The sequence below is a fragment of the Grammomys surdaster genome, unplaced genomic scaffold (genome assembly GCF_004785775.1).
Source record: "Grammomys surdaster isolate TR1022 unplaced genomic scaffold, NIH_TR_1.0 123433, whole genome shotgun sequence".
In the NCBI taxonomy this organism is placed as follows: Eukaryota; Metazoa; Chordata; class Mammalia; order Rodentia; family Muridae; genus Grammomys; species Grammomys surdaster.
In genome coordinates this window covers 20,473-46,869 of record NW_021618683.1, presented here as the reverse complement: position 1 = coordinate 46,869, position 26,397 = coordinate 20,473, and the positions used below count along the sequence as shown (strand labels likewise).

At 39.4% G+C, this 26,397-nt stretch overlaps 1 pseudogene; it reads left to right on the top strand.

The window, feature by feature from the left end:
- The first annotated feature begins 11,553 nt into the window (after positions 1-11,553).
- LOC114636288 lies at positions 11,554-13,992 on the top strand (annotated as a pseudogene).
- Positions 13,993-26,397: the final 12,405 nt, after the last annotated feature.

The window sequence follows — 26,397 nt, the reverse complement described above, 5'->3', positions numbered from 1 at the left end:
GGGGGTTAATGGGGGAGGGGGAAGTGGAGAAAGGGGATAACATCTGAAATGTAAATAAATAAAAAAAGATGCAAGCCCTCAAAAAAAAAAAAAAAGAATGATGAGAGTGGGAAGAGTAGTCTTCAAGGAAGAGCACACAAAATGATTATCTAATAGTAAATGGTCATCCATGAAAATATACACATAATTAACATGATATATACTAAGCAGGTTCTCTTTATGTATTTAAGGATATAAGCACATGCATATACATATATGTATACAGCAAAATGGGTGAAAAAAAGAGACCATGAATTTTAATGTGACCAAGAAGATGTATATAGGAGAGTTCGGGGTGGGAGTAGGGAGATGGGGCAAAGGGTAAATGATATAGTCATATTATAATCTCAACAAGTAAAATAATATGAAAATGAAAAAAAAGCTTAAATTGTCGAACCCCACACATTAATAGTGGGAGAATGCAACACTCCAATCTCACCAATTGACAGGACATCCAGACAAAAACTAAACAGAGAAATAATGAATCTAACAGAATCAAATGGACCTAACAGACATCTATATAATATTTCACCCAAACACAAAAAATATAACTTCTTCTCATGTACTCTTCTCCAAAATTGAACATAATTGGTCACAAAGCAAGCCTCAATAGATACAAGATAATTGAAATTATACCTTGTATCTTATCAGACCACCACAATTAAAGCTGGACTTCAACAACTAAAGAAGCACCGTAAAGCCTACATATACATGGAAATTGAACAACTATCTACTCAATAATGTCAGGGTCAGGGAAGAAATCAAAATTAATCTAAAGACATAGATTTCAATCAATACAAAGGCACAACATATCCAAAGTTATGAGATACACTGAAAGTCGTGCTAAGAGGAAAGTTCTTAGCATTAAATACCTCCATAAAAAAATTAGGAAGTTCTCATATCAGCAATTTAAAAGTATACCTGAAAGGTTTAGAAAAACAAAAACAAAAGCAAAAACTAAGCACACCAAAGATGAGCATAAGGCCAGAAATAGTCAAAACCAGTGCTGAAATAAATCAGTTAGAAACAAAGAAAACAATACAAAGAATCAATGCAATCAAGAGCAGGTTCTCTGAGAAAGTCAACAAGATAGACAAACCCTTAGGTAAACTAACCAAGAGACAACGAAAAGTATTCAAATAAACAAGATCTTTCATGAAAAGGGAGACATAACAACTGACACTTAAGTAATTCAAAGAGTCATTAGATCTTACTTAAAAAGGCTGTACTCCAAAAAATCAGAAACTCTTAATGAAAAGGAAAAATTTCTAGACAGGCACCACTTAACAAAGATACATCAAGATCAGGTAAACTATTTAAAAAGCCCTGTAAACACTAAAGAAATAGACTCAGTCATTAAAAGTCTTTAACTAAAAAAGCCAGATAGGTGCAGAATTCTACTAAACTTTCAAAGAGACAATACCAATACTCAATCTATTCCACAGAACAGAAACAGCAGGAATACTGCCAAACTTTTCCTATGAGGCACAGTCACCCTGATACCTAAACTCCACAAAGATTCAATAGAGAAAGAGAACTTCAGACCAATTTGTCTTCTGAACATTGGTGGAAAATTACACAATAAAATACTTGCAAACTGAATCTAGCAACACATCTAAGATCCTCACTCTCATCAGTTGCAGACTTCTATTCATTTTCATGGCCAGTTAGCCATCTCTACTGTCCTTCCCCACACCTGATTCTGAATCCTCATTCCCCTCCCCTTCCTCTCTTCCTCTGCCTCCTTCAATCTGCCTCTTATGACTATTTTATTCTCCCTTGTAAGTGAGATTCAAGCTTCTTCACTTGGGTCTTCCTTCTTGTTTGGCTTTTTTGGGTCTGTGGAGTGTAGCATGGTACCTGTATTTTATGACTAATATCTACTTTTAAGTTAGTACATACCATGTATTCTTTTGGGACTGAGTTACCTCACTCAGGATAATATTCTCAAGTTTCATTCATTTGCCTGTGAAATCCGTGAAGATTTTAATAGCTGAAGATTGGATAGATGAGCATTTTCTTTTCCCATTCTTTATTTGAGGGTCATGTAAGTTGTTTTCTATTTTTGGCTATTATGAATAAAGCTGCTATTACCATAGTTTAGCCAGCATCTTTGTATGATGGGTAGAGCATCTTTTGGGTATATTCCCTGGAATGGTATAGGTGGGTCTTGTAGTAGAACTATTTCCAGTTTTCTGAGAAATCCCCAAACTGAGTTCCAAAGTGGTTGTACAAGTTTATAGTCTCAGCAGCAATGAAGAACTGTTCCCCTCACTCCGAATCCTTGCCAGCATTTGCTGTCTCTTGAGTTTTTGATCTTAGCTATTCTGATGGGTGTAAGATGGGACCTCAGGGTTGTTTTGATTTGCATTTCCCTTATGACTAAGGACTGTGAACATTTTAAAGTGCCTCTCCGTCATTTTAGACTTCTCTGTTGAGAATTCTTTGTTTAGTTCTGTACCCCATTTTAAAATTTGGTTATTTTGGTTGTTGGTGTCTAATTTTCCAAGTCCTTTTAAATTTTGGATATTAACATTCTGTCAGATGTAAGGCTGCATTCTTCTACATAGGACGTCCAGTTAGATCAGCACCATTTGTTGAAGATGCTTTCATTTTTCCATTGAATGACTTTGTGTTCTGTCTTAGTTAGGGTATTTATTGCTTTGAAAACACATCCTGACCAGGGCAACTCTTATGAGGGACAATATTTGATTGGGGTAGCTTGTAGGTTTAGAAATTCAATTTATTGTCATAATAGGAGGAAGGCAGCATCCAGGCAGGCATGGTGCTAGAGAAGGAGCTCAGCGTTCTACATCTTCATCTAAAGGAAACCAGGAGTAGATTGGCTCCCATGTAGCTAGGAAGAGGGTCTCAAGTCCCACTCCAACACTGACACACTTCCTCCAACCAGGAAGGGCCACTCACTGGGCCAAGCATATTGAAGCCACCCTACCTTCTTTGCCAAAAATCAAGTGTCTGGAGGTGTGTAGATTTATTTCAGGGTCTTTAATTTTATTCCATCAACCAACCTGTCTGTTCCTATACTAATATCATATAGATTTTATTTCTATTGCTCTACAGTCCGGCTTGAGGTCAGAGATTCTATTGAGATCCAGAAGTTCTTCTATTGTTTAGGACTGTTTTAGCTATACTGGAGTTTTTCTTTTTCCTTCTTTTTTCTTGGATATTTTCTTTATTTACATTTCAAATGTTATCCTCACTCCAGGCCTCCTCTCTGGAAATACCCTATCTTATCCACCCTCCCCTGCCTCTATGAGGGTACTCCCCCACTCACCCACCCGCTCCCACCTTCCTGCTTGGCATTCCCCTGCACTTGGGCATCAAAACCCACAGGGAAAAGGGCTGCTCCTTCCCCTGATGTCCAGCAAGACAATACTCTGCTACATACTAGGTTGGAGCCACAGGTCCCTCCATGTGTACTCTTTGATTGGTGTTCCAGTCTCTGGGAGCTGCTGGGGGGTGTCTGAATGGTTCACACTGTTGCTCCCCACCCCATGGGGCTGCAAACCTCCTCAGCTCCTTCAGTCCCTTCTCCAACTCCTCCACTGGGGACCCCTTGCTCAGTCCAATGGTTGGCTGTGAGCATCTGCTTCTGTATTTGTCAGGCTCTGGCAGAGCCTCTCAGGAGACAACCATATTAGGTTCCTGTCAGCAAGCACTTCCCAGCATCCACAGAAGTGTCTGAGTTTGGCGACTGTATATGGGATGGATCCCCAGGTGGGGCAATCTCTGGATGGCCTTTTCTTCAGTCTCTGCTCCACACTTTGTCTCCATATTTCCTCCTGTTAGTATTTTGTTCCCCCTTCTAAGAAGAATCGAAGCATCCACACTTTGATCTTCCTTCTTCTTTAGCTTCAAATGGTTGATGGATTGTATCTTGGGTATTTGGAGCTTTTGGGCTAATATCCACTTATCAGTGAGTGCATACCATCTGTGTTCTTTTGTGACTGAGTTACCTCACTCAGGATGATATTTATTAGATCCATTCATTTGCCTGAAAATTTCATGAAGTCATGTTTTTATTTTGTTTTTTTTCATGATGACTTTTCTTTTGTCTCTTTTATTTTTATTTTTACTGTTTTATTATTTTTATTGGATATTTTCCTTATTTATATTTCAAATGCTTTCCCTTTTCCTGATTTCCCCTCCAAAAATCCCCTATTGTACCCCCATCCCTCTGCCTCTATGAGGGTGTTCCCACACCCACATACCCACTCCAGCTTCCCCATCCTGGCATTCTCCTATATTGGGGCATTGAGCCTCCACAGGACCAAGGGCCGCTCTTCCCACTGATGGTTGGCAAGGCCATCCTCTGCTACATATGCAACTGGAGCCATGAGTCTCTCCTTTTTGGTTGGTGGTTTAGTCCCTAGGAGCTCTTGGGGGGCGGTGTCTGATTGTTTGGTATTGTTGTTCTTCCTATGGGGTTGAAAACCCCTTCAGCTCTTTCAGTCCTTTCTCTAACTCCTCCTTTGGGAACCCTGTACTGGGCCCAATAGTTGGCTGCAAGCATCTGCTTCAGTATTTGTCAGGCTCTGGCCGAGCTTCTCAGGAGACAGCTATATCAGACTCCTGTCAGCATGCACTTCTTGGCATCCACAATAGTGTCTGGTGTAGGACCCTGAGAGGCAGCCTGGTTCCTGGTTAAGCTAAGGTTAGAAACCCTGGTGATCCTAAGGGGACAGCAGGCATTTTGCTTAGTTCCCAGAGTCTAGGCTCCTGACACAAGGCCACAGCCCTCCATAAATTTGTTGCCATCAGTCATGCAAGAGCAATGCCTCAAGCACCTACACAGGCTAAGGATGTGGCCATTGGTCACATAGGCTCAAGACAGATCTCCATTTTAATGAGGTATCTAAAGACATGAAGGGCTTAGCAATTAAGCTTTCCTTCCCAGACACTACTCTCTGCTTAAGGAATTTAAGCTCAGGCCTGCTCTGAGAAGTGGGGTACAGTTTTACTCAACTACTTTCTGCCATCACAATAAATGTCTTAAAATCATGGACTGTCTCTTTTCACTGGGATCTGTTGTGGGGAGCAATAAAGAAGGATTTCGCCTAAAGAGCCTCAGTCATCTAATCTCCCGTATAAGGACTCTCCAGCCACAACTATCAAGCCAAGCCAGCTGCTTGACAACCAAGCCAAGGACTCCATCCCCAGGGGATCCAGTCAGAGTTCCCCTCTTCCCCCCTAGGCCCTGAGCTAGCTCTAGACCACGGGTCCCCACTCCTTCTCTGCTCTTCTGAGACTCCCAGCAGCACCTGGGTGCCCAAGAGCCTGAGAACCAGATGGCCTCAGCCTCCTTGCAGGGCTTGGGACCCCCAACCCAGCTACAGCTATCCCTCACCTCAGACTGCACTCCCTGCCCCTGGAGCAGTGTCCCTTGACTTCCCCATATCCCGACACTTGCACTGCAAGGGTGTGGGATAAGCACAATCAAAACTCCCATGTCCTGTTTCCCTGAGTGTCCCAGATCTGAGGTGGAGCAGATGCAGAAACCCACAAACCCTACAGTCTGGGTTTGATGACTTTATATGGGATAGATCCCCAGGTGGGGCAGTCTCTGAATGGCCTTTCCTTCAGTCTCTGCTCCACACTTTGTATTTCCTCCTATGAATATTTTGTTCCCACTTCTGAGAAGAACCGAAGCATCCACACTTTGGTCTTCCTCCTTCTTGAGCTTCATGTGGTCTGTGAATTGTATCTTGGTTATTCCAAGATTTTAGGCTAATATCCACTTATCAGTGAGTGCATACCATGTGTGTTCTTTTGTGACTGGGTTACCTCATTCAGTATGATATTTATCAGATCCACACATTTGTCTGTGAATTTCATGAAGTCATTGATTTTAGTAGCTAAATAGTACTCCATTGTGTAAATGTACCACATTTTCTGTATCCATTCCTCTGTTGAAGGACATCTGGGTTCTTTCCAGCTTCAGGCTATTATAAATATGGCTGCTATGAACATAGTGGATCATCTGTCCTTATTACATGTTGGAGCATCTTTTGGGTATATGCCCAGGAAGGTATAGCTGAGTCCTCAGGTAATACTATGTCCCATTTTCTGACAAACTGCCAGACTGATTTCCAGAGTGGTTGTACCAGCTTGCAATCACACCAGCAGTGGAGGGGTGTTCCTCTTTCTTCACATCCTTGCCAGCATCTGCTGTCACCTGAGTTTTTAAACTTAGCCATTCTGACTGGTATGAGGTGGAACTTGAGGGTCCTTATTTTCTTCTTCTTTTTAATGGGATATTTTATTTATTTTCATTTCGGATACCATCTTCTTTCCCCATTCCCCTCCCCAGAATCTCCCCATCCGATACCCCATCCTCCTTTTTGCTTTTATACCGTTTTAATTCCATGCAAGTATTAAGGTCAGTTCTAGGTTGAGGAACTAGTAATACCATAGGTGCAAATTGGTAAGGAACAAGCAAGAAAATAAACACAAATAATAAAAGAACAAGCAAGGCAATAAACAAAATTCTGTGAGCACTCTCATGATCACTGTTTCTAAGAGCTTATCAGGATGACCAAAATATCTGAGCCAACTTCCCTGTCTTAGCCCAAAGTCATTTTCCTGTCTGACGCCTACTTCCTTGTTCTAGCCTAAAATTTAGATTCCTGACTGAAATTACTTCTTTGTTCTAGCCTAAGATTTAGATTCCTGCCTGAAACTAATTCTTTGTTGTAGCCTAATATATTCCTGTCAAGAAGCCCACTTCCTTGTCCTTGGCCCATGTCAGATTCTTGCCAATCAGCCCCCAAAGCTCTTTGCCTCTCCCCCTTTTTTATTTCATAAACAAGATTGAGCCTGTCTTAGGTCATTCTGACAAGATTGCCTTCCTTACCCATCATGGAATATACATTATCAAAAGCAATGCACTTCTGTCTTAGGTTGGTAAGGCTCTGTGCAGAATCTTACCCATCCTTGGCTTGTCAGCCTGTATATTTAATAACTCTGTCTAGGGGTCCATTTTCAGGTTCAAACCATGTGCTTTGGCTACCAACATGTTGATGTTGTTAAAGACAAGCTTTAACAAGATGAATAACAATGAAAGTATTCCCAGGACAAAAAGGGCTAGCTTAATCAAGCTATATATGCCATTCTAGAAGCCTGACCAAAATGGAAATACTGACCTCAGGCCATGGGTAATTTTACCAGCAGTATCTGCTGTATCAACGATCAGCAGAGCATCATTCTTTAAATTCATAGTCTTACCATGAAACGTTAAAACATCCAGAGGTGTTAGAATTATGTCAAATACATCCCAAGTGTCTTTAAACTTTTTTACTAATTATAATGACTATCACTGTAAATTTTAGAACTAACATAAATTCAGTAGTATTTGGCATGACACTAGAGAAGGTTCCTTTCTCTTAAACTCTGAACCTCCTTCCAATAATTTGAATAGGGCAAAGAGCATCAATCCATGCTTATCTAAAATCTTCTTGTATATTCAACACATTAGTAATATTTTTTTTGCTAAATAATTAACAAATTAGCTGTCTTAACTTCTTGTGTCAAAGCAATTGTAGAAGCAGTGGTGCTAGCAATTAATGTAATTAAAGCTTTTATACCAGCAATAAACAAGACCACTACCCTCTTGCTTCTGTTTAAAGCCTGACTGGCTTCTTCCAGTACTTGCAAGCTTTTTTCAGAATACTGAGGTCCTGTGAGACTCAGGACAATAAAACCAAAGCTTGTTGGTAGACCTCTGTAACTGACATGCTGGATTTCACCACACTAACACAAATTAGAAAGTGTACAATCAGTGCAACCTACATTAAATACTGTTGAATAAACAAAAGTAATTTTAACTTGACAATAGAAAGAACCTTTGATTTGCATTTATCTGATGACTAAAAATGTTGAACATTTCTTTAGTTGCTTCTCAGCTATTGGAGTTTTCTAAGTTGAAAATTCTCTATTTAATTCTGTTCCCCATTTTTAAATAAGGTTATTTGGTTTTCTGGAGTCTAACTTCTTGAGTTCTTTGTATATATTGGGTATTAGCTCTATCTTGGATGTAGGATTGGTAAAGATCTTTTCTCAATCTGTTGGTGGCTCTTTTGTCCTATTGACAGTATCCTTAGCTTTATAGAAGCTGTGTAATTTTATGAGGTTCCATTTGTGGATTCTTGATCTTAGAGCATAAGCCATTGGTGTTTTGTTCAGGAAAATTTCCCCTGTGCCTATGTGTTCCAGGCTTTTCACCACTTTCTCTTCTATCAGATAAAATGTATCTGCTTTTATGTGGAGGTACTTTATCCACTTGGACTTGAGCTTTGTACAGGGAGATAAGAATAGATCAATTTGCATTCTTCTACGTGCTGACCTCCAGTTGAATCAGCACCATTTGTTGAAAATACTGTACTTTTTCCACTGGATGATTTTAGCTCCTTTATCAAAGATCAAGTGATTATAGGTGTGTGGGTTCATTTCTGGGTCTTTTAATTCTATCCATTGATCATCCTGTCTGTTACTGTACCAATAATTGCAGTTTTTATCACTATTGCTCTGTAATACAGCTTGAAGTCAGGGATGGTGATCCCAGAAGTTCTTTTATTGTTGAGAATAGCTTTTGATTTGCTTTCCTGTTTTTTTTTTTTTTTGTTATTCCAAATGTGTTTGAGAATTGCTCTTTCTAACTCTATGAAGTTGAATGAGTTGGAATTTTGATGGGGATTGCATTTACTCCGTAGATTGCTTTTGACAAGATTTTTACTATGTTCATCCTGCCAATCCATGACCATGGAAGATCTTTCCATCTTTTGAAGTCTTCTTTGATTTCTTTCTTTAGTCACTTGAAGTTCCTGTCATACAGATATTTTACTTGTTTGGTTAGAGTCACATCAAGATATTTTATATTGCTTGTGACTATTGTGAAGGGTGTTGTTTCCCTAATTTCTTTCTCAGATCATTTGAGTATAGGAAGTCTACTGATTTGTTTGATATATTTTATATTCAGCCACTTTGCTGAAGTTGTTTATCAGGTTTAGGAATTCTCTGGTGGAAGTTTTTGGGTCAGTTAAGTATTCTATCACATCACCTGCAAATAATGATATTTTGAATTCTTCCTTTCCAATTTGAATCCCTTTGACCACCTTTTGATATCTATTACTTTAGCTAGAATTTCAAGTACTATATTGAATAGATAGGGAGAGAGTGGACAGCCTTGTCTAGTCTCTGATCTTAGTGGGATTGCTTCAAGTTTCTCTCCATTTAGCTTGATGTTGGCTACTAGTTTGCTGTTTATTGCTTTTACTATGTTAGGTATGGGTCTCAAATTCCTGATTATTCCAAGACTTTGAACATGAAGGGATGCTGAACTTTGTTAAATGCTTTTTCATCATGTAATGAAATGATCATGTGTTTTTTTCCTTTGTTTATGTAGTGGATTATGTTGATGGATTTCCTTATATTGAACCATCCCTGCATTCCTTGGGTGAAGCCTACTTGATCGTGGTGAATGATCATTTTGATGTGTTCTTAGATTCAGTTTGTGAGAATTTTATTGAGTATTTGCATCGATATTCATAAAAGGAATTGGTCTTAATTTCTGTTTCTTTGTTGGGTCTTTGTGTGGTTTTGGTATCAGTATAACTGTGCCTTCATAGAATAAATTGGGTAGTGTTCCTTCTTTTTCTATTTTGAGGAATAGTTTGAAGAGAATTGGTGTTAGGTCTTCTTGGAAGATCTGATAGAATTCTGCACTAAATCCATCTCGTCCTGGCCTTTTTTTTTTTTTTTTTTTTTTTTTTTTTTTGGGTTGTAAGACTTTTAATGACGGCTTCTATTTCTTTAGTATTATGAGGCAGTTTAGATGGTTTATCTGATCCTGATTTAGCTTTGGTGTTTGGTATCTGTCTAGAAAATTGTCTATTTAAACTAGATTTTCCAGATTTGTTGACTATAAGTTTTTGTAGTAGGATCTGATAATTTTTTGAATTTTCTCAGTTTCTTTCTTTTTTGACTTTATTATATTCAATTTAATACAAAAGCATTTGCTAGATAACAGGCTACTATCAATTTTGCAATAAAAAGCTCAGAAAAGAAAAAAATATCATATGCTGTAGACTTTGACAGAATTGATTTTTTTTATTAGTAACTTTTTAAAAATGTTAAAGGCTTTATAAGTTTGATAATGCTCAATAACAAGATGCCCATACAATCAGAAGTGTAACCCAATAACCAACCTAGATATACCAATTATCTTTGACTGGAGGAGACATGAGAACATCTGCCTCCATGTTCCTCTTTCTCTTTCTCCTCCTCTCCTTCTCCTCCTCCTTTTCTAACTCCTCCTCTTCCTCTCTTCCTCTCCTTACTCCTTCCACCTTAGCTTCTCCTACATATCACCCTTCCTGCTAAAATAAAACTTTTTTTCTCAAAATACAATTAGAGCATAACTATACCAATTTGTATGAGTAAGGTGCAAGATAGACCTAATACCCAGGCCATCATTTTGTTGACTAACCAGAACGTCTGTCATCTCTCCTAACTAAAAGACTTATTTCTGAACCTGGCTTTTTTCTTGGCTTTAGAATGAATGTCAGCTGAAAACCATCCTCTGAAGTCTTTTCTCTCAAAGTAAATAGCCTGGATTGGTTATGAGACTATAAGTCTTCAACCCCATCAGAAATCCAGAATGACTGAGTTAACTGAAATTATGGGAAGCACAATGTATATCTTCTAAAACTTAGCTAATTTATAGAGACCGCTATACACCTGGACAGTCCCTATACTACAAGACGTTGGAGCATCCGATCTTCAGGCTTTTGCCCAGGATCATCTGACAGACCTAGTGATGCAGAATTATTAAGCGCTGATTACTCTGTATTGGCAGATATAATCAATTGACTGTTTCACTAGTGTGTCCTTTTCTGGGCAGTAATTCGTCTGTAGATGAAACGAGGCAATTCTTGCCTAGTGGCTGTCTCACCACAACCGGAGTAACTTCAAAGATGCTCAATTTCTTCTTAGAATCCAAAGACAGGGAAGCTGTCAGGAGCAGACAGGTCCCTAAAAAAATATTAGTACAGAAATGTTTGTAATGTAAATTCTGTGAACTTCTGATGTTTTGAAAACCAACTATTCATCTAAGACAATCTGGACTGCTGTCTGTTAACTCCACTCAGGTATTTCTAAATAAAATATAGAAAACACCCTAACAATAAACTCAGAGCCATGAATTTGCTATAGGCCCTTAACTCGTAGGCTAACCATCTCAAATCACTTAAAAAAAAGTTAAAAAAGGACTGGGTCTAAGCCTTGTATTCCTAAATGTGTTATATAGGCACAAAGCCCATGAGAGTAACAATATTAATCTCACTTTTATAACAATAAGAAAGTCGTAAAAATGAATACCTTAGATTTGAAATCAAAGTAAATTTTATATCATTTAAGAAATTATAACTTCAGGGCAGCGCTGCGGTCCACGTGAGTGGTAACGCAGCGATCCTGGGACTTCTGCTCCGTGCCTGCAAAATGAATGAAAATAAACCTGATAATTCACAAAGTCTTGCTTGCGTTTTCTGCCGAAAAAATGATGACTGTCCCAATATATACAGAGAAAAGAAAACGTGCGAAAAATGGAATTTCAGTGTCCACTACTACTGTTTGTTAATGTCAAGTGGAATTTGACAGAGAGGTAAAGAAGAAGAAGGAGTTTATGGTTTCCTCATAGAAGACATCAGGAAGTCAATAGAGCTTCCAAACTGAAGTGTACAGTGTGCAAGAAAACTGGTGCCTCAATCGGATATGTTGTGCCCCAGTGTAAACGAAGTTATCACTTGCCTTGTGGACTTCAGAAAGTGTGGGACTGTAATTTGGCCACACTCCCCAGAGCCCAGAGAGGGGGCGGAGAGAACAAATCTCTGCCTCAAGATTTCCCTGGCTCCGCCCTTCTCCTCCGTTTCCAATATATAAGCAAGACGGGGATGAGAAGCCTTTTTCTCCGCGGTCGGCTCTGCACGCCTGCCGTCCTGAGACCGCCCTGACATCTGTGTGCGGGCACATGGGCTCCGGCCTGCGCCCACACCAATGCCACCCCCGCGCGACCCGGGCGTGAGATGTGCCCTACAAGAAAGAATGTATTTTCCAGTTCACTGAGAATTTTGCGTCAGTTTGCTGGACACATTGACCGGTTCAAACAATTACATCTAATAAACACAGTAGCTCTTTACCATGTACCATCTGTTTGGAATTTGTCGAGCCTATTCCTACTTATAACATATTACAAAGCCCCTGTTGTAAGAATGCTTGGTTTCATAGAGACTGTTTACAAGTTCAAGCAATAAATGCAGGAGTGTTTTTCTTTAGATGTACACTATGCAATAATACCGACATCTTTCAGAAAGAGATGTTGAGAATGAGATTTTATATTCCTGAAAAAGATGCATCCTGGGAATTGGAAGAAAACGCATATCAGGAGCTGTTGCAGAGCCAGGAATGCTGTGATGTTTGCAGATGTCACTGCAAAAAAGGCCGCGACTACAATGAACCTAACAGCAAATGGGAAGTAAAGCGATGTCAGAGCTGTGGTTCTAGTGGAACACACTTAGCCTGTTCCTCACTGCAGTCTTGGGAACAAAATTGGGAGTGTTTGGACTGTAGAAGAATTAGCTACGCTTCAGATTTCCAAAAGGCCCCCAAACACCCATTAGCCAACTCTACTAACTGCTTGTTGGAAGAGTCATCACCTAAGCTCCCCAGACTGTCAACTGTAGCCCAGCATAAAGAACTACTGAGACTAAAGCAAGAAATTCAGATATCAAGCACAGCGTGTCCTTCTAGAAAAAAGTGCTGTTTAACACAAAGGCAAGGCAGCAAACTTAGGAGAGAGATTTCAACAATATTGATAGAGTCAGGATTCCAAATTAAAAAGAAAGCTAAGACATTATACATCAACAAGGCCAATGTGTGGAGGAGCACCTTAGAGCAGTTCCAGAGCCAGAAGTTTAACCCTTCATACTCCATTGAAGTAGTGTATGTTAATGGCAATGATGAGTTTGGAAGCCAGCATCCTGGATCAAAGCAAGAATTTCTGAGTAACTTAATGCACCATCTTGAGAATTCATCAGTGTTTGAAGGGTCCTTGGCAAAGAACTTATCTCTAAATTCTCAAGCTATGAAAGAGAATCTTTACTATGAAGCTGGCAAAATGGTTGCCATTTCTTTAGTTCATGGTGGTCCTTTGCCTGGTTTCTTTTCTGAAACTTTAACTGCCTTGCTTATGGGCCAGAAAATACTCTCCCAACTTTGGATGATATTTCAGACCTTGATGTGGCACAGATTATAAGCAAGATCGATACTGCAGCTGATTTAAACATTTTAAAGTCAGTCATGAACGAATACTATAACTACCTAGAGTTTAGTGGATGTTTAAGACTCATGACAACATTAAATGATAAATACATGTTGATAAAAGACATCCTTTTCTACCACATAATTAAGAGAGTCAAAGCACCTTTTGAGAGTTTTAAACAGGGTCTGAAAACGCTTGGTGTTTTAGAGAAAATTCAAACTTACCCAGAAGCATTTTATAACATCCTCTGTCATAAACCTGAGACTCCCTCTGCAAAAATTCTCAGTGACCTGTTCACAGTTCACGCCTTACCAGACGTACAAACTTTGAGGTTTCGGAACAGTTACTTAGCAGCTATAGAGGATGGTAAATCTGCAACAACAATGGAAGACATTCTTATTTTTGCATCTGGTTGTAGTTCTGTTCCACCTACTGGATTTAAACCCTCTCCTTCACTTGAATGTCTACATGTGGATTTTCTTGTTGCAAACAAATGTAAACACTGTTTAACTCTACCAGTCACCAATACATATGAAGAGTTCCAAGAAAATATGGATTTTGCCATAAGAGACACTATAAGACTGGAAAAGGAAGAAAGGTCGCACTACCTCAGACATTAAATGTTTCTTCTAATGAAAACATGCTTCTTTAAAGGCTGCTATTGATACCTATTTTTATTAATCATCACTTTTGAACATTCTGGCCAGCTTCTTGGTGCAACAAAATTTATGACTTTCTTATAAAGGGATGGTTTGGTTTCTAAACCACTGAAGATTTGGTTAAGGTCTTCTCGTCATGTTTGATGATAGCTTTCTGTTACTGTGCTGCCTTCATAACTCCAATATGAATATTTTCTATTACTGTGCTTTCTTGATAACTTCATATATTTTAGAATGGTTGTACAAACCGTTCACCTGTACAGGAGCTCAGCTATATTAGCGTGACATATAAAAAAGTGTTCTCTCGATTTTTTTTTTATAAATTAGAATTACCTTTTTAGGATCACACTTTTTTTTTAGCTTTGTTCAGTTATCAAATTTGTTTTGTTTGTTTTGCTTTACTGTTTGTATTTTTTTCCCTCTATATAGTCCTGATTGTCTTGGAACCTGGCTATGTAGAACAAGCTGTCAAATTTCTTTATTTTAAGCATTAAATAGAAAAGTTGGCTAAGTCATCTCATCAATCAGAGATATTTTTTAATGTTTTTAAATTAAGTCACCAATACAACAATTAAATATTGAGTAGTTGGAAATAATGTATAAAAAGCAAAGCTTTTTAGAACCTATGTGTCCTTAAGCTTCAAATCATGGCTGAGGAGTTTTCAGATGTGTCTGAAAATACCTTAGAAAGTACATATTGTTTATATCAGTGTGTAGTCAGTATGCCTCAGATTTGAAACCATCTAGGTGTCTGAAGAATCTCTGTGGACAGTCATATGGTTTCACTACATAGCAGCTATTTATTATTAAGATTGTTGTATGATTGGTAAGATCTCATCATAGCATTCTATAGTTACCTTCTTTTGCTTTCAAAAGATACATTGTATAATCAATGAATAAATTATAATTTAAAACTACAAATTAAAAAAATACTCTAATTTTGCCACATAGAGATAAATAATGTATTTTGTATATTCTTTATAAACTATTTATTTTTCAATTTTTATTGTCACATGACTGGGTCTTTCTATAGACCCCAGCTGTTCTAAATTTGCAGTCTTCCTGCCTTAGCCACTTATGTGCTGGGGTTGTGACGTATATCAGTGTGCCCAGCAACATTTATTTTTTGAGTATATGAATGGTATCAAGAGTAACAAGAAACCATGTAATAAAATCAAGATATGTACAGTCTCTTTTCAAGGCATGATGGCACACTCCTGTAATCCAAGTCCTGAGAGACTAAGGCAAAAGGATCAGGAGTGATAGCGCAAGTTTAAAACCATCCTGGCCTACAGGAGACCCTGCTCAGTAAGGAAATAAATGAGTACATGACCCACTTGATGGTAATATCTTCACACATTAACACAAAGTATGTGTTAGCTGTTGGTCATGTATTGTTACTCCCAAGAAACACAAGATTTAAAAGGAATTCAGATCCCTTAAACAACAGGATTGAGCTGGTAATGCCCTTCTTAATGCCAAAGGAAAACTCAGTTGTCATCATAGTGCCATTTTCTTGGTTACCTCAGAACCTTCCAAGTTGTGCTTAGCAGAACTAATAAAGTTTCTCTTTATCTTGAGCATTTAGCAGGAAGGCATTTCTTTATCTTGTGTTATGTTTTGCTAGACATTTCAAAAGTAATTAAGTGATCCATCATGAATAGTTTTAACCTCAAAGTCAATAGACAGCTTTTATTCCAAGTGTGTTGATAAGTTGGGTCTTTATGTTTTAACTTATTTAATTCTTACAGAGTTTTAAAGGCTGTTAAATCCATACAACTCCAAAATGCTTTTTTTCAGCTTGTAGTTTGAGATTTTTTTTCTAGAATAGTAATTAAAGTGAACACAGCCCCCGTAGAGCATTGGGTGGGATTATGGAGCATTCGACTGGCTGGATACAAGTGATTTTATTGCATTTACTCAGTACATAGAACATGGCCTTGGTGGCGAGATGGTCTAAACATTAATAGGATACTTATTTCTTCAAATGAAACATCAGATTTCAAAATGTCTTCTGGTTCGAACCTTTTGTTCCATGGTCTTTAGATCAGTCTGTATACACTTGAGGCATATCAGAGAAACTGCAGCGTGACTATGTCATGCTTGTAATTGTTCCTATTCTGTTTCATAGTATAGTTCTCTTATTAACATATTTAGTTTCGAAATTATGAAGGAACAGTTTTATGTTTGGTTAAGTAAAAAGCCTGAACTAGTATGGTCTCTATTGTCTGCATTAATGTTTCCCCCTAATGATATTGGAAACTTTTGGAACTTGCACATTCAGTGTTTGTAAAGGGGTGTATAATGGTAATTTTTTCCCATGACTTTCCTTTAGCATTCGTCATAAGAAAATGGTAAGAACTAGACTCTGTTGATACACATAGTTACTATTACATATTTGTTATGCTTCAGATAATACAGTGTAAAGTACACTTAATGATGCACACACGCACACTTAATGATGAATCACTTGAATTTATATTATCTGTAAGTCAGGAAATTTTTTAGTCCTTGAAAGAGACCCAGTTTTCAAGTTCTATTTTGACCTCCTTCAGATATCATCTACTACCCACTGTGTACCAGATTCTATGCTTAGAAATAGTTTATAAGTCGGCCTGTTTAAAATGTATCAAAACACACAGTGCTGGGGATACAGCAGAGTGGTAGAATGGTTCTCCTAGGTTGCATGGGTTTAATTTTAAAGTATGACCAAAACATTAAAAAAAAAAAAGCATGAACACTTAACAATAACGTTTCTAAGTAAATGTTTTTATGCCACTAAATGTGAAGTTGTGAGGTGCTTCTACACTAAATAAATGTGTTAGGATTACTATTGCTGTGATGAAAACTGACCAAAAGCACCTTGGGAAGGACAGGGTTTATTTTGCTCACTTCAGTGTCACTTTCTCAGTGAAGGAAGTCACGGCAGGAATCTTCAGGTGAGGGTTGATACAGAGCAATTGCTGCTTGCTTGCCATGGCGTGCTCATTTGCTTTCTTACAGAAACCAAGGCCACGGGTGCAGGGGTGGCACTGCACACAGTGGGCCAGGCCCATCCCATCAGTCATTAAGAAAATGCCTTTCAGGCTTGCCTACTTCTTGATTTTATGGAGACATTTTTCTCAGCTGTAGTTCTCTCTCCTCGGATGTTTCTAGCAGTGTCCAGGATCTAATAAGGATGTGATGATCTATTAATGCAGATATGTTTCTTTTCCTTTTTATTAGTATATAATTGTTTTAAAAAATGGCCATCATGACATTTGTGTACACGTATGTTATGAACTTTGGTCACACTCACTCCCCTTATTACCTCATACTTATCCCCTCTCCCCTATTTCCAATATTGTCTTAAACAAATACTCCATTTACAAGGCTAATAGTCTTATTAAAGTGGATAAGATTCAAGATCCTTTATTCTCCTCATCTGAGTGCTCTTGGAACTCAAGAATGAACTGTTCTGGGCTATTTTTCTATGATAAAACCCTAATGTGGTCCAATTATTTAAATCAAAAAAGTCTGGAGTTAGATAAAGAGATACAGTAAATTCAACTCTGAAGTCATGATTTTTATTCCCTTAATACAATATATATATCATTATTGGTCTTAGCTTTTCAAGGACTGTTTTATATAGTTACTCTCTGAGGAGTATATTTTTGTTTATTCTCCACATTACACAATATTGGGCAAAATACAAACATGCACACTGTATAAATGTTAGCATTGTCTTAGTATTTTATATTGTGCCTTCTGTAGTCTTGGAAGGAGTTTGTAATGGAACTGAAAAAAGGTTAAATGACAAATTTGTACTTAAAAGTGGGCGAATAAGATTAAACTCTATAAGAAGATGGAAAAGCCATTTTCCTTTATAGTCTTTGTACACCAGAATCCTTCCCCTGGGGCACACAAACCGTTAATTTTAGATAGCCTGTTGTAACTTTATAAAAATAGGTATCTTTCTATCTGTCAAATAGAGCTCATGTTTGTATTGTAAAAATGCAATCTTGATTTTAAAAAATAAAATTATTTGTGTAACTTTGAAAGCCAAATTTTTGAAAGCATAATTTCATCTCAGGATCTGACTGCCTAAGAATTAACCCCTAATGCAATGTCATTAGTGGATTCATTGATTGGTAATAAGTTGTCATTGTATGTATTTTTGACATTAATAAAATGTATTAAAAGGTCAAAAAAAAAATAAAAAAAAGAAATTATAACTTCAGCCTTTTGGCTGGGGCAGACACAGAGTTGGTCTGTTCCTGTGGAGATACTGAATCCTGAGCCATCCTAGAGGACCCACTGCACTCAGAGTAGCCGGTAAGAACTCCATCTCACTCCCTAAGCCCCAGAGTTACATCTGGGAGACAGGGACACTCAGGACCCACCAGCTACCCAAACCCCACCCCTCCGGAATCCCACTTCCCTTCCTCCCCTGCCTGGTCCTTTTGGCTGGGGCAGACACAGAGTTGGTCTGCTCCTGTGGAGATATTAAATGCAGTAAGTGAAAAAGGAAAAGTAACATATAAAGGCAGATCTATCACTATTTGCAGATGATATGATAGTATACTTAAGTGATACCCAAACTTCCACCAGAGAACTCCTAAGCCTGATAAACAACTTCAGCAAAGTGGCTGGTTATAAAATCAACTTAAACAAATCAGTAGCCTTCCTCTACATGAAAGATAAACAGACTGAAAAAGAAATTAGGGAAATGACACCCTTCACAATAGTTGCAAATAATATAAAATACCTTGGTGTGAATCTAACAAAGCAAGTGAAAGACCTGTATGACAAGAGCTTCAAGTCCCTGAAGATAGAAATCGAAGAAGATCTCAGAAGATGGAAAGATCTCCCATGCTCATAGATTGGCAGGATTAATATAATAAAAATGGCTATTTTGCCAAAAGCCATCTACAGATTTAATGCAATCCCCATCAAAATTCCCACTCAGTTCTTCACAGAGATAGAAAGAGCAATCTTAAAATTCATTTGGAATAACAAAAAACCCAGGATAGCGAAAACCATTCTCAACAATAAAAGAACTTCTGGAGGAATCACCATCCCTGACCTCAAGCTGTACTACAGAGCAATAGTGATAAAAACTACCTAGTATTGGTACAGAGACAGGCAGGAAGATCAATGGAATAGAACAGAAGACCCAGAAATGAACCCACACTCCTATGGTCACTTGATCTTTGACAAAGGAGCTAAAACTGTCCAGTGGAAAAAGGACAGCATTTTCAACAAATGGTGCTGGTTCAACTGGAGGACAACATGTAGAAGAATGAAAATTGATCCATTCTTATCTCCTTGTACAAAGCTCAAGTCTATGTGGATAAAGGACCTCCACATAAAACCAGATACACTGAAACTAATAGAAGAGAAGGTGGGGAAGAGCCTCGAATACTTGGGCACAGGGGAAGAGTTCCTGAACAGAACACCCATGGCATATGCTCTAAGATCAAGAATTGACAAATGGGACTTCATGAAATTGCAAAGTTTCTGTAAGGCAAAGGACACTCTCAATAGGACAAAACGACAACCAACAAATTGGGAAAAGATCTTTACCAATCCTTCATCTGATAGAGGGCTAATATCCAATATATACAAAGAACTCAAGAAATTAGACTCCAGACAACCAAATAACCCTATTAAAAAATGGGGTATAGAGCTTAACAGAGAATTTTCAACAGAGGAAATTCGAATGGCTGAGAATCACCTAAAGAAATGTTCAATATCCTTAGTCGTCAGGGAAATGCAAATCAAAACAACCCTGAGATTCCATCTCACACCAGTCAGAATGGCTAAGATTAAAAACTCAGGTGATAGTAGATGCTGGCGAGGGTGTGGAGAAAGAGGAACACTCCTCCATTGTTGGTGGGACTGCAAGATGGTGCAACCACTTTGGAAATCAGTCTGGCGGTTCCTCAGAAAATTGGACATAGCATTACCTGAGGATCCAGCTATACCACTCCTAGGCATATAACCAGAAGATGCTCAAACATAACAAGGACATATGCTCAACTATGTTCATAGCAGTCTTATTTATAATAGCCAGGAGCTGGAAAGAACCCAGATGTCCTTCAACTGAGGAATGGATTCAAAAAATATGGTACATTTACACAATGTAGTATTACTCAGCTATTAAAAACAATGAATTCGAGAATTTCCTAGGTAAGTGGATGGAACTAGAAATTATCATCCTGAGTGAGGTAAGCCAATCACAAAAGAATACACATGGTATACACTCACTGATTATTGGATATTAGCCCAGAACCTTGAAATGCCTAAGATTCAACTCACAGGCCACATGAAGCTCATGAAGAAGGAAGACCAAGTGGGGGTGATTCAGTCCTTCTTAGAAGGAGCAACAAATACTCAAGGGAGCAAATATGGAGACAAAGTGAAAGACAGAAACTGAAGGAGGGGCCGTCTGAAGACGATTCCACCTGAGTATCCATCCCATGTGCAGTCACCAAAGGTAGATGCTGATGTGGAAGTCAGGAAATGTATGCTGATAAGAGCCTGATATGGATGTCTCCTCAGAGGTCTTCAAGAGTCTGACATATTCAGAGGCACATGCTCACAACTAGACATTGAACTGATCATGGCGTTCCCAATGGAGGAGTTAGAGTGAATACTGAAACTGTTTGTGGCCCCATGAGGAGAGCAACAATACCAACCAACCACAGCTAAACCAGCAGCCTGGGAGCACTTAGGGAGGGACCCATGGCTTCAGCTGAATATGTAAGAGTGGAGGGCCCTGCTGGGCATAGATGGGAGAAGAGATCCTTGGCCTTATGAAGGCTGGATGCCCCAGGGGGTGGGAATTTGAGGGTGGGGAGGTGGTGGGAGTGGGGGGTAGGTAGGGGTACATCCGCAGAGAAGCAGGAGGAGGGGTGAGGGGATAGGGGGTTCCTGGGTGGATAGGGGATGGGGTAAGGGGACAACATATGAAATGTAAATAAAACATCCAATAAAAAAAGAAAGAAAGGAAATTATAACTTCAGCTTAATAACAGTTATACAGATTTCTACCAATAGGTTATGGCTATGCAATAAATCCTAGCCATTCCTCCTTGTTTCAACAAAACCACTGCTTTTCCCTAGAAAGATAACCCAATATTAACCACCTCAGTCCCCAAGCCCAGAGAATAAGGGTTCCGACTCTTCATTAACTTCTTCAAGCTGATTACGGGCATTGAGATATTAGAAGAGGGGAAGGGGGAAGAGTAAATTGATAAGCCTCTGAAATCTGTGTTTTCACTGCATCCAGTTGAGATTCCAGGACATCAGAGGTTCAAACAGGTTTGCTCAGCTTGCTTGAGAGTAGATACACCAAGGTTGGGCATTCTGTAATATACAATTCTCAATACAAATTTTAGTATCAAGATGTTTTTTGTTTGAATTCTGGAATCTAGTCTTCTGCTGGTCTGTCTCTATCATAGCTAATCAATATAACACTGGGAGTTTCTATGAGAGTGTGCTCCTACCATCCTCCCATTCCCACCTCCCTGCTCTCTAATTCCCCAACACTAGGGAATCCAAACTGTCAGGCAAAAAGGCCCTCCACCTCCACTGATGCCTGACAAGGCCATCCTCAACTACCTATACAGGTGGAGCCATGTATCCCTCCCTTTGTGTTCTTGGGTTGGAGGTTTTAGAATGGCTACTCCAGCTTGTTTCTTAGGACCATTTGCTTGAAAAATTGTTTTCCAGCCTTTCTCTCTAAGGTAGTGTCTGTCTTTGTCACTGAGGTGGGTTTTCTGTATGCAGCAAAATGTTGGGTCCTGTTTATGTATCCAGTTTTTTTTACATATCCTATGTTTTTTTTTAATGGGGAATTGAGTCCATTGGTGTTAAGAAATATTGAGGTACAATGATTGTTGCTTTCTGTTACTTTTGTTATTAGAGGTGGAATTATCTTTGTGTGGCTGTTTTCTTTTGGATTTGTTGGAAGAGGATTACTTTCTTGCTCTGTCTAGGGTAAAATTTCCCTCCTTGTATTGGAGCTTTCCCACTAATATCCTTTGTAATGCTGGGTTTGTGGAAAGATATTGTGCAAATTTGGTTTTGTCATGGAATATATTGATTTCTCCATCTATGGTAATTGAGAGTTTTGCTGGGTATAGTAGCCTGGGCTGGGATTTGTATTCTCTTAGTGTCTGTATGACATCTGTCCAGGATCTTCTCACTTTTATAGTCTCTGGTGAGAAGTCTGGTGTAATTCTGATAGATCTGCCTTTATGTGTTACATTTCTTTTTTCACTTACTGCATTTAATATTCTTTCTTTGTTTTGTGCATTTGGTGGTTTGATTATTATGTGACAGAAGGTATTTGTTTTCTAGTCTAGTCTATTTGGTGTTCTGTAGGCTTCTTGTATGTTTATGGGCTTCTCATTCTTTAGGTTAGGGAAGTTTTCTTCTATAATTTTGTTGAAGATATTTATTGGCCCTTTACGTTGGGAATCTTCACTCTCACCTATATCTATTATCCTTAGGTTTGGTCTTCTCATTGTGTCCTGGATTTCCTGGATGTTTTGTGTTAAGAACTTTTTGCATTTTGCATTTTCTTTGACAACTGTGTCAATATTTTCTATGGTATCTTCTGCACCTGAGATTCTCTCTTCTATCTCTTGTATTCTGTTGGTGATGCTTGCGTCTATGACTCCTGATTTTTTTCTCTAGGTTTTCTATCTCCAGGGTAGTCTCCCTTTGTGATTTATTTACTGTTTCTACTTCCATTTTTATTTCCTCGATGGGTTTGCTCAATCCCTTCACCTGTTTGGTTGTGTTCTCTTGTAATTCTTTAAGGGATTTTTGTGTTTCCTCTTTAAGGGCTTCTACCTGTTTACCTGTGTTCTCCTCAAATTCTTTGATAGTGTTATTTATATCCTTCTTAAAGTCCTCTATCATCATCATTAGAAGTGATTTTAAATCTGAATCTTGCTTTCCTGGTGATTTGGGGGAATTCAGGACTTTCTAGTGTGAGAGAACTAGGTTCTAATAATGTCAAGTACCCTGGGTTGCTGTTGGTCATGTTCTTGTGCTTGCCTTTTGCTATCTGGATCACCTTAGTGCTACCTGCCCTGTCTCTGACTGCAGTCTGTCTTTCCTATTATCTTGGTTGTATCAGAACTGTGTGGGGTCAGTGTTACTACTGGGGTTAGAGCTGAGGCCTAAGATCTGCTCAGTTCCCAGGAGCAAATAGGGAGGAACCAGTGCTCTGGGACAGGAGTGAATTCCTAAGTTCTAGCGGGTCCCAGTTACTCCCTGTTTGGTGCAGGTGTTGCTGACTCCTTACCTAAGATACTGCCAAGGTTAGAGCTCCTTGGAGTCCTGCTTTCTCTGGGTTTTGTGAGATTGGGTGCAGAGGAGCCATCTTGGATATGCTCAGTGCTCAGGCCCAGATTGGAAGCTCTTGTTGAGTTTCTTTATTTCTGGTTTTTCTTTCTTTCTTTTCTTTCCTTCTTTTTTTTTTTTTTGGTTTTTGGTTTTTTGAGACAGGGTTTCTCTGTGCAACCCTGGCTGTCCTCACTTTGTAGACCAGGCTGGCCTCAAACTCAGAAATCTGTCTGCCTCTGCCTCCCAAGTGCTGGGATTAAAGGAATGCGCCACCACTGTCAGGCTGACTTTCTTAAAGAACCAGCTCCTGGTCTTGTTGATTGTTTGTATAATTTTTTTGTTTGTTTGGTTTTTTGTTTTGTGTGTTTTTTTGCTTCTACCTGCTTCATTTCAGTCCTGAGTTTGATTATTTTCTGCCATCCTCTCCTCTTGTGTGTTTTTGTTTCTTTTTGTTCTAGGGCTTTCAGGTTTGGTGTTAAGGTGCTTCAGCGCGCAGCTTAGAACAGGTAACACCAGACCAAACAGTTCCGGGTGGGGGGGGGGAGTTATTCAGGGCAAAGGGCAAAGTTGGGGGAAGAGAGATGGAGGAAAATGGCAGAGAAAAGAGAGCAAGGTCAGGGAGTTCTGTCTATTTATATGGGTGGTGACGTAGCCTTTTCCCAGGTAAAGGTGAGGTAGCCATGTGGATTCTGGCAGTGTATGGTGGTTGCCTTGGCAGCAATGTAAGGTCATAGATGTACATAGATGTGATGTCATTGAGTTTGGACTGATACCAACATACCTCCCTTTTTCTTATTATAAAGAGAATAAAAAAAGGGGAGGGGAAGCCGATGTTGAAAGGGGAGTCAGGGCACTGTGTCTCTTAAATTACTTCCTGCTGTGTAGGGGTGTAGTCCTTTTTGGGGAGCAGCTGGCTTTCACCATCAGAGTTCACTTGGTTGATGTGTGTATCAGGTTCCTTTGTGGACAGTGGCTTGTAATTCTGTAACAAGAACTGATTAATAAATTGGTTAGAAATAATTATACCAGGAGGATGACTAAAAAGGGTGTTACAAAAGAGGTTATCTGCTTTTATATGCGTTTTCAAAAATCTCAGAACTGGAGGTCTCACTTTCCCTAAAAACGGCATTGTTCTTGGAGGAATTGATGAAGACCATCTTCTTTAGCTGTCAGGATATCTGGCCCCCGACAGTTCCGAAGCACCACAGCTGGAATCCTGCAGGTCTTGTATGTAGAAATGAGTGTCTTGCAGTGTTGGTAGAAGAAATGGTTGGTCCGTGAAAATAGCATATGTTTCTGACAAGACCAATATGTGCAGCCCCCATAATCATCTGGCCAGTTTCTACAATAATCTTCTATCTGGACAAAGAGAAAGCAAGTATAGAGAACAAAATATTTAGATGGGATAACAGATATAGGAATGATGGCAATTTGGATTGGTTCTTGGCATCCAGCTATGGAACGGTTTCCTAACCCTGTTTGGAAAGACTGTTATCTGTGGGCGTCTCTTGAACGTCGAACCTCCAGATGTAAGGGCTGACCTGGATAGAAATAAGCAGCAGGGAGAGGAAAAGAAACCCATGTCTAGTCCAGTGAAGTTGAGCTCAGCTGCCAGGGTGGAGTCTCATTTTCTGGGATTGAGGACAAGGTGGGTGATTTCGATGTCCTCTGGAGCTTAACAGAGCATGGTCCTGTTAGGGTTGACATGTATGAAGAAGAGTCGATTTTAGATGGAGAGATGAAAGGCTTGAGGTGAGGCAAGTGGACCCAATGAGGGAGTCCTTCAAGTTGAGCAGCTGTAGGGGTCACAAGAATTACCTTAAAAGGACCCTGCCATTTGGGAGAGAGGGGTGAGGGCCATTGATCTGGAGGGGAGAGAAGGACTTGGTCTCCAATGTTGACAGGCAGTGGTCAGGAGATAGTGTGTGGCTGAGGTAGATGGTGGTCAGCAAAGTTCCACAAGAGAGAACGAAGGTGGCAAAGTAATGGGTTGAGCAGATGGTCTGAGAGGGGAGAGCATTTAGGTGAAAGACCAGGAGTTAGAACTGGACATCCATACATGAGTTCAAAGGGTGAGATGAGGAGAGGCCGCTTGGGGAGAGCTCGTAGCCTGAAAAGAGCCAGAGGTAGAAGTTTTACCCAGTCAAGGTGAAGTTCCTGTGACAGCTTGACAAGAGTGGTTTTTAAAGAGCAGTTAGTTCTCTCTACCTTACCTGAAGATTGAGGGTGGTAGGAAATATGAAAATTCCAGGGGATGTCTAGGGCCTAGTGCTGCTTCATATAAGGGACGAGAAAGTAGGGAAAAGGAAGGAACCCAGGAACAAAAAAAGCTAGCCATTCCTAGGAATGATAAAATCTCTTCCTTTGTAGAAGGAACAGTTAGAGACTGAATCAGATTCTTTCTATCTAAGGTGATATCCTTGTGGGTTGGGGTAATTGTCAGTCCCAAATAGGTGACCTGAGGTGTGGACAGTTGGACTTTAGAAGGTGAGACCCTGTAGCCCCGACTGGAAAGGAAATTTAGAAGAGCAGCTGTGTCAGCTTGGCTAATTTCTAGAGACAGACTACAGAGAAGGACATCATCTATGGAAAGTACAATCTTAGATCTATGAAGAGATAAAGAGATTAAGTCAGAAGCCAGGGCCTGGTCAAACAGATGTGGGCTGTCCCAGAATCCTTGAGGTAGAACAGTCCAGGTAAGTTGGGTAGAAAAGGGTGTCAGGATCTGTCCAGGTAAAGGCAAATATGTACTGTGACTGGGTGTCTAGAGGGATAGAGAAAAATGCAACCTTGAGATCTAGGATGGAAAAATGAGAAGTCCCTGAGGGGATAGTAGAAAGAAGTGTATAAGGATTAGCTACAACAAGATGGAGGGGAACCACTGTGGAGTTAATGCACCTGAGGTCTTGAACCAGTCGATAGGTACCATTAGGTTTCTTAACTGCCAGTATAGGGGAGTTAAAGGGGGAAGAGGTGGGTCAAAGGAGTTTTTTCTTAAGAGGTCAGAAATGATAGGCTTAAGTAC